General features: G+C 45.5%; 1 long non-coding RNA gene across 1 annotated transcript; it reads right to left on the reverse strand.

Moving 5' to 3' along the window:
- Positions 1-5,228: 5,228 nt before the first annotated feature.
- Positions 5,229-6,805, reverse strand: LOC116076432. The gene is made up of 2 exons (XR_004112950.1): positions 6,710-6,805; positions 5,229-5,497 (listed from the first exon to the last, which is right to left on the reverse strand). It is a non-coding gene; the product is annotated as an uncharacterized LOC116076432 (long non-coding RNA).
- Positions 6,806-8,085: the final 1,280 nt, after the last annotated feature.

Below are 8,085 nucleotides of genomic sequence, written 5' to 3' on the forward strand. Positions count from 1 at the left end.
CTGAGATGAACAAAGTTCAATTGCTTTTACTGGCGTTAAAAAGCCAAACGGGACATCTTGCTGAAAATTGCCAAACTTCCCTGCCATAACAGTCCCCAGGAAACCAATTCCAAGTTTTGCCAAGACTCACAGCAGGAGACTTTTTAGTGACTCTTGGGGCCTCATTAAAAGTTGACAGGCAATTCCAGTCTCCACTTCATTTGCACAAATGACAGAGCCTCTGAGGACCAGCCACAGAGATGCAGGCATCTGAGGCTGATGCACACACAGCTGCAGGCTGAGATGGAGAAATCAATGCTCCCTAGGTGGTTTTTTCTTCTGCTTAGGTTGAAGCCTAAACTTTAGCGTCTGCCTGGGAAGCAAGACCTACAGTGAAGGGTTGGGGTGGCCCTCTGTTTCCCCAACACACAGAAGTCCCAGAGACCCAAGCAGCTTACGTGTTACAGAAAGCACTGTGACATTCTGCCATGCATTCGAGGACTCCATGGGCCTCCCATGCTTCTGGTACACAAGGGTGTCCTGCAGGACACTTCCTCCTCCACTGTGGTGCCCAACACCTTGTCATGCAAATGACTCATTCAGCACTGTCCCTTTTACCTGACTAAAGCCACAGCCCTAAGAGGACAGGAACACAGGGTCTTCTGCAAAGATCTGTTTGTTCTTCCTGCCTCAATAGATACTGTGCTCAGTAACTATGCGGGGGGTGGGGGGGGATGGGATGGTGGGGGAGGGGGAACAAGCAAGAGGCTGAGAGTCCACAGCCCACTAGACGAGTGCTTGTCCCCAGCATGGGAAACAGCACAGAAAGAACAAAACATTATAAAGCAAAATAAAAAACTCCACAAGTGGATTGTCCAGACGGTTCAGGAGGTCAGAGCATTTGCTGCCTAATGGCATGGGCTCTGTGACCTGAGTTCAGTCCCAGGTAGCCAGATGGTGGAAGGGGGGACCCAAATCTTGTAAGTTATCCTCTGGCCTCCACACACATGCTGTGGCATGGACACCCACTTACCTATGCACATACTCACACATAAAATAAATAAATGATTAGATAAGCAAGTTAATATGATGCAATTTGAGAAAGAAAGGAAAGAAGAATATCAGACAGGGCCTAGAGAGATGGCTCAGTAGATGGGAACACATACGCCTCTTGAGGAAGACCCAAGTTTGGTTCTTAGAACCCACATAGAACAGCTCACAACTACCTGTAACTCCATTTCCAGATGGACCCAAGGACTCTGACTTCCACAGATGTTGGTACACACATGCACATACATGTCCCCCCAGACAAGGACACATATAAACATATAACTAAAATTAAACATAGATTCTTGTTTTTAAAAGCAGTGGAAGACTCAAAGTGAGCTTTAGCTACCAGCAGACCCCCAAATGAGCCTAGAGAACAGAGTTCGATGCAAAAGTTTGTTGTTCTAGCACACTGGGGTTGTCCTGAATCCAGAGAAGAGACCTCTTCTCTTTCTTTCATAAGCCTTTTATGCAACTTTTGAGGGCAGATTCTAGCAACAACAACTAGGCACATAATGGTTGGTGGTTCCGGTGACCTTTACATTCATTGGCTGGTCAGGGAGGGGACTCAAGGACCTTTTCTAAGGCCCAATGGGAAGCTCCAAGTCAGGGCTCTCATTAGTAATCAAGTTACTCTCTTGTTCAATCTGTGTGACTGGACACTGGATTTTAACAATCCTTACCTTTAAATTTCCTGAGACACATATTTCAGGTGTGGGTGGCATCCTCTGAGCTCTCCTGTCCTGTGCCTCATCATATCATCATCCGCAGTGCTAGCTTACATATGGCAATGGCCTAGGTCATTATCTGCTGTCATTGCCTGCTACTGCCAGGTGCAGGCTGCAGAGAAAAGGACTACTTGCCACGCCCAATTTTCTCTCTCTGTTCCCACATGTTCCTGGCCAGTCTTTCCCTAATTCTGTCCTTCTCTGTGTATGGCTGGAACCCCTGCTCATCTCCACAAGCCGGGAAACCTTGTCTGCCCTCCTACCCTTAGCCCTGCCCACACAGAGGAAACTCCCCCATCTGCTTGGAGAAAACTCCAGGCTAACATGTCATCATTCCTATTTCCAACAACCTACACAAGAGTGCTTGCCCAGAGTGTCTGAGTTTTTTGACCATGTATGGACACTATCCCAGCTCCTAGCTAGCACACCATCATTCCTTGCCTAAACTCTATAAAAGTCCTTTGCTTTAGCCTGGATGTATGTCTTCACTGACCTCCATTTATGAGATCAGTGAAGGAGGACACAAAACTGCCTCCTAATAAACTGCCTTCATTTACTTTTAATCTGGTCTAATTTGGCCAATATCTGTGTCACTGAGGGAGAGAAAAAATGCCTGTCAGTCTGTCTGCTCTGTCACTCTGTCTGCTCTGTCAGTCTGTCTGCTCTGTCACTCTGTCTGCTCTGTCAGTCTGTCTGCTCTGTCAGTCTGTCTGCTCTGTCACTCTGTCTGCTCTGTCAGTCTGTCTGCTCTGTCAGTCTGTCTGCTCCTTCTCTGCCCACAGGACTCTGCTCCCACTTGTCTGGCTATGTTTACTGGTCTGCCTCTACCCCTTCTCCAGGCCCTCACCCCTTCTCTTTCCCCCCAAATAAACCTCCTTATGGAAGATCTGTTGCATGGCGTTATTTCTCCGGGGAACATGTGGCATGGGCCCACCTGGGACCCTTCATTGAGTTATAGTTCACAACACTCAGTATCCCACGGTTGAGTATGGTATGGGTTGCTGGGATGATGGGGAAAGTCCTTCCTCTGCAGAGCCTTGTCTGTCTTCTTAAGCATCTTGAGCCACTGTCATTCTGTGTATTCTGTCCTAACGACCTTTTCTCTTTCTTTAGAATGAGAAATTACATCCGGACCTCAGGTCTTTTTGTTTATGCTAGTTGGTCTCTCTGATATGTGGGGTGCATTCTTGGCTTTCCCTGCCTGTATTAATTATTTTCCTCATTACTGGCACAAAATACCCAAACAAAGCACTTTAAGGAAGAAAAGGGTGATTTTGGATCACATTTTGAAGGGCATTATTCTCTCATACCTGGGAAGGCATGATGGCTAGAGCTTGAGAAGGCTTGTCACACAGCATTCAAAGTCAGGAACTATGATCAGCTGTGCTAGCTCTCTGTCTCATTTGTATGCAGTCTAGGACCCCAGCCCATGGAGTGGCAGCACCCACATCTACAATGGCCCTTCCCAGTTCAGTTCATCTAATCAAGATACCCCATCCCAGAAATGTCCAAGTACCTGCTTTCCAGTGACTCAAACCTAACCAATTTAATAAGTTAATCACACAGCCTCTGGAACAGGATACCTCAGCTGAAATGCCATCTCCTCCATGAAATCTTCTCCTATTTATTCTGCCGTAGTCTTTGAGAATGAAGTTTCTGGGCTAGTTTTCCCCCTTCTGAGCGCCCCCTCACTAATTGAGTCTACTAGTGCAGTCTGCAGGACTCTTTAGTCATTTTATCAGCTTGACCTTGTGTGGGTAACCATCAGAGCAGTGAGTTCATGAGAGTGGTAGCTGGGTCATATCCAGAAGTCAGCACTTGAGTGGGATCCTCCCCCTCATCAGCTCTTACTTTCTTCCTCCCTCCCCTTCTGTGTTGTTCCCTGAGCCTTGGTGGGTTGATTGATACAGCTGCCCCCTTTAGGGGTGAACACTCAACAGTCACTTTTTCTTAATACTGTGACTAGTTCTGAGTCCGCATTAACTTACCTGCTGCAGAAGAAGCTTCTCTGGCCACGTCTGAGAGCAGCACTAATCCATGGACATGAATACAGACATTGGGAATGCAATTTGACAACATGGCGGTTTGGCAAGATAACAGTACTGGGTTCCTTTTTAAAGCCCATGACCTCTCCCATCATGGGCAATTGACAAAGTTTACAGTACTGAGCTGTAATCCCAGCCCTTGGGAGGTAGAGGAAGGCAAGAATATCAAGAGCTCACAGTCATTAGTGACTATACAATGAGTTCTAGGCTAGCCTGGGCTACATGAAGCCCTGTATAAGAAAAAAACAAACAAAAAAATCCTGGGGATTGAAATATAGCTCAGAAGGTAAAGAATCTTGCCACTAACCTGATAACCTAAAAATTCAGATCCATACACCTCACATGGTGGGGGAGAGAACTGACTCCTAACAAATTTGTCACCAGACCTTCACGAGTACCTCCACTCTGACCCTAAATAAGTAAATAAATTGATGATGATGATGATGATGATGATGATGATGATGATGATGATGAGGACAGACAGACAGAGTGAATGAGTCATGTGTGGTTGCTGGTGCTGGGCCTTCTGAGTGGGAGATTAGGACCACCTAGGGCATAGTCTTTACTTCCACATCAAGTGTATGTGACTCTGGGGATTGGTCTTAGGGTTTTTGCATGCTAGCCAACACCTCTAGCCCATATCTATCTATTTACCTATCTATCTATCTGTCTGTCTGTCTGTCTGTCTGTCTATCTATCTATCTATCTATCTACTCAGAGGGAGAGAGAGAGAGAGAGAGAGAGAGAGAGAGAGAGAGAGAGAGAATAAGCATATAGCCAAACAGATTTGGAACTCAAGATCTTTTTGCCTTGGCACTCCAAGTGCTGAGATTATAGGCATGAGAAACCAAATCTGGTTTGTTTTAAAATATTTATGGAGTACCTACTATGTGCTAGAGATGAAAGATACTTGGAACTTGATTCTACTTTTAACAATGCCAGGCAAAGGAAGGTGTCTTGGTCAGTGTTCTATTGTTGTGAAGACCACCATGACCATAGCAACTATTATAAAGAAAACGTCTTATTGGGGTTTGCTTACGGTTTCAGAGGTTTAGTTCACTATCGTCGTGGTGGGATACATGGTGCCACAGGTAGACATGGTACTAGAGAAGTAGTTTAGAGTTCAATGCCTGGATCCATGGGCAGCAGGAAGAGAGAGCTACTTGAACTGTCTTGAGCTTTTGAAACCCCAAAGCCCACTCTCAGTGACATACTTTTCCAACAAAGCCAAACTTACTCCAACAAGGCCACAGCTCCTAATCCCTCTCAGGTAATGCCACTCTCTGGTGACTAAGCGTTCAAATATATGGGAGCCATTATCAAGCTATCACAGAAGGTGATCTCATTCAGATACTGTGAAATAAATGCATAAATACATGATGATTTTTGGTTACTGGTAATGATTATTTTGTTCTTTGGAAACATCTTCACATTTATTTAAAGATCATGTATTTGAGATCAGTTGAAGAAAGGGAACAATGTCTGCATGGTCCCTAATCAAAGCGGGAAAGACTGGGGGATAGTTTCTCTGGAGGGAGGAATGGGTTCTGACCTGCTTCCTGTCTGCAGCTCCAAGCACAGGTTTTGTGCACAGAAAGGGATGACTCAAGCTTGGTAGAGGAGGTGACTTGTGCTTCTATTTATTGAGCATCCTCTAGGTCATTCCGGTGGAGAGACTCAGAAAGGCAGGAACCCAGACTAGGAGTAAAGTTCAATGGAATTTGCTTATTTGTAATTGTTTCTCCAGTGGCTGCATACTATTTGACATGCAGTAGGTGCTTAACAAATATCGACAGGAGGAAAGAAAAAAACAGCTGTTATGTGACAGACCTTTCCTGGGGAGAGGCAGTACATACATGTGTACTCGCCACAGAAAGGGAACCCTCGAAAGATCAAAGTAAAGACTGCACCAAAGTCCAACTCAGTGAACCAGTGAGGTTTTGTTGGGTTTACTAGCAAGAGTATGGCCAGGCAGTGGTGGCACACGTCTTTAATCCCAGCACTTGGGAGGCAGAGGAAGGTAGATTTCTGAGTTCAAGGCCAGCCTGGTCTACAGAGTGAGTTCCAGGACAGCCAGGGCTACACAGAGAAACCCTGTCTTGAAAAACCAAAAAAGAGAGTGTGGGTAGAGGGAAACTTATAGCAGCTGGAATGACTCAAAAGTGGCTGCATCATTGGAAAGCCCTTCCTGACATGAATGACAACTTAGGAAAGCCACAACTTAGAGCTGTCTGCACAACTTTCAGGGCCCAACAAACTTCTCCCACAGTTGTTTTCCTTTCTAAATAACTGGGGAGGGGTCTTAAAGAATCTTGCAAGTTTCCACTTTCCAAGATATGTGATGCTTTGGTTTCCGCTAGAGTCTCCTGAGCCTTCCCTTCCCTTCTGGAGGGAATGTTTGAATTTGGAGGAAATGTCTGTGTGTCTCTTCACCTGTTCTTCCCTCTGTCACCTTTGTAACTCTCTTCACAGAGGGAGTTCCCCTGAGCCTGGGAGTGGGTGATATCAATGGCTACCTGTGTCTAATTATTGGACCACACAACAGAAGTCACATGTTCTCATGAGCTTTATCAGTAACTATGAGTCTCTGTTTCACACACTTTACTGTAAAGCAAGTTTCTTTTGATGACTGGATGAGGCTGATGGCAGTGGCCATTTGAAAGGCACATCACACCCACCTAATAAAACCATAGCAAGCAGTGGCTTTCCCACTGCCGAGTGTGACTCCTCACTTCAGAGTTGTTCCTGGCCTGTAGGACCAGCTGTGAATTCAGTACTCTGGGCAGTTCTTAAATTGGAATGCTGTTGAGTATACCCCTGAGAGCTGTGCCACACCCTGCCTGGCATTTCAGTATCTTCACCCGCAAAACCCATAGCCAAGCAGGACTATTGGTGAAAATGCTCCCTTACCAGCTCTCAGAGAACCTTCAGGATCCAGGAAAGCCAGCCAGTGAGGGATGGGGGGAGCTTCCAGTTTGGTCCCAGCTTTATTTTTCTTTACCAAAGTATCTGTACTGCATAGTTCTGGCATGCAGCCAATATCAATGGAATAGTCTTTATGATGTATGGGACTGCTGGGACCTCTCTGGCCAATGACTCATAGGGAGGTAACCTCCCTCTGGTGATGAGGGTTACACTTAGCAACCTAATGGCCTCTGGGAATCACTGCTTCCACAAATGCAGGGTGCCTCTGCACTTAAGCTCTTTAATTGTTTTCTTCCATTCACATTTTAATTAAGTTTATTCTTAATGTATAAACCCATACAATTATTTCTATCAATGAGGTGCATATATTTTCATCTCTGCCTGCTCCCTGTGACTCAGGATGTAAATGTAATGTAACATTTATTTTTAGTATGAGTTTTACCAATTCTTTGAACGTTTTATACAACATTTTGACCCTATTAACTCCCAACTCTTTCTCCTAATTCTTCACAGATCTACCCCACTTCCCTACCCCCTAAGCTTCATATTCTCTTTTTAAATTTAATTTGATAGCCTCCTGACTCCATTTGTAGGTGGGCCAATACCCAGAAGTATATAGACACTCTGAGTAAGACATATGCATTCTCATCCGCCACGAATAAAACAGTTCAGACAAGCAAGGACTGTCTCCTACATCAAGGATCATCTCGGGAGATGGGGGAGGCCTTTGCCATAAAGAGTAGCACCTACGTCTTCCATAGAAAACCTCTCTTCCAGCCCCTACATACGTATGTACATATGTTAGTACTCACTTGGAGCTAAACAGGATTCCACTTCATCCCAGGCTCAGGGAGCACCCTCAGATCCCTTAGCGGCCTCTGGGTACACATGAGTTTGAGAACCACAGCACCTGTCCCAGATCTCACTGTTTCTGGCCCAGAAGAACATGGACTGGGATCCCTATCCTAGAGTGCCTTTGGCCTTCCCTGAGAGACATTCTGGCCTCGGCTGCATTCCAGTTCTGAATAGTAAGGCCCTGCGTTTTGCCTCTTGGCATATTGGCACGTCGGCAGGGTGATCCCACACCCCAGCTGTGGTGGAAATGCAGTCGGACAACCTCTACATTCTTTCCACCCCATCTTCCATGATGTTTCTGAGCCTAGGGGGTGTGGCATACATAGTTATTCTCTGTACTTTGACCAGTGGTGAGATTTTGAACACCATTCAACACACAAAGAAAATTCTCTGATGACATGTGTGGTGGTTTGAATGAGAATACCTTCCATAAGCTCTTTGCACTGGCTAGTTATATGTGAATTTAGCACAAGCTAGAGTAATCAGAACCTCAAATTTCCTCAGTA

Source organism: Mastomys coucha, unplaced genomic scaffold (genome assembly GCF_008632895.1).
Source record: "Mastomys coucha isolate ucsf_1 unplaced genomic scaffold, UCSF_Mcou_1 pScaffold4, whole genome shotgun sequence".
NCBI classification, from domain to species: Eukaryota; Metazoa; Chordata; class Mammalia; order Rodentia; family Muridae; genus Mastomys; species Mastomys coucha.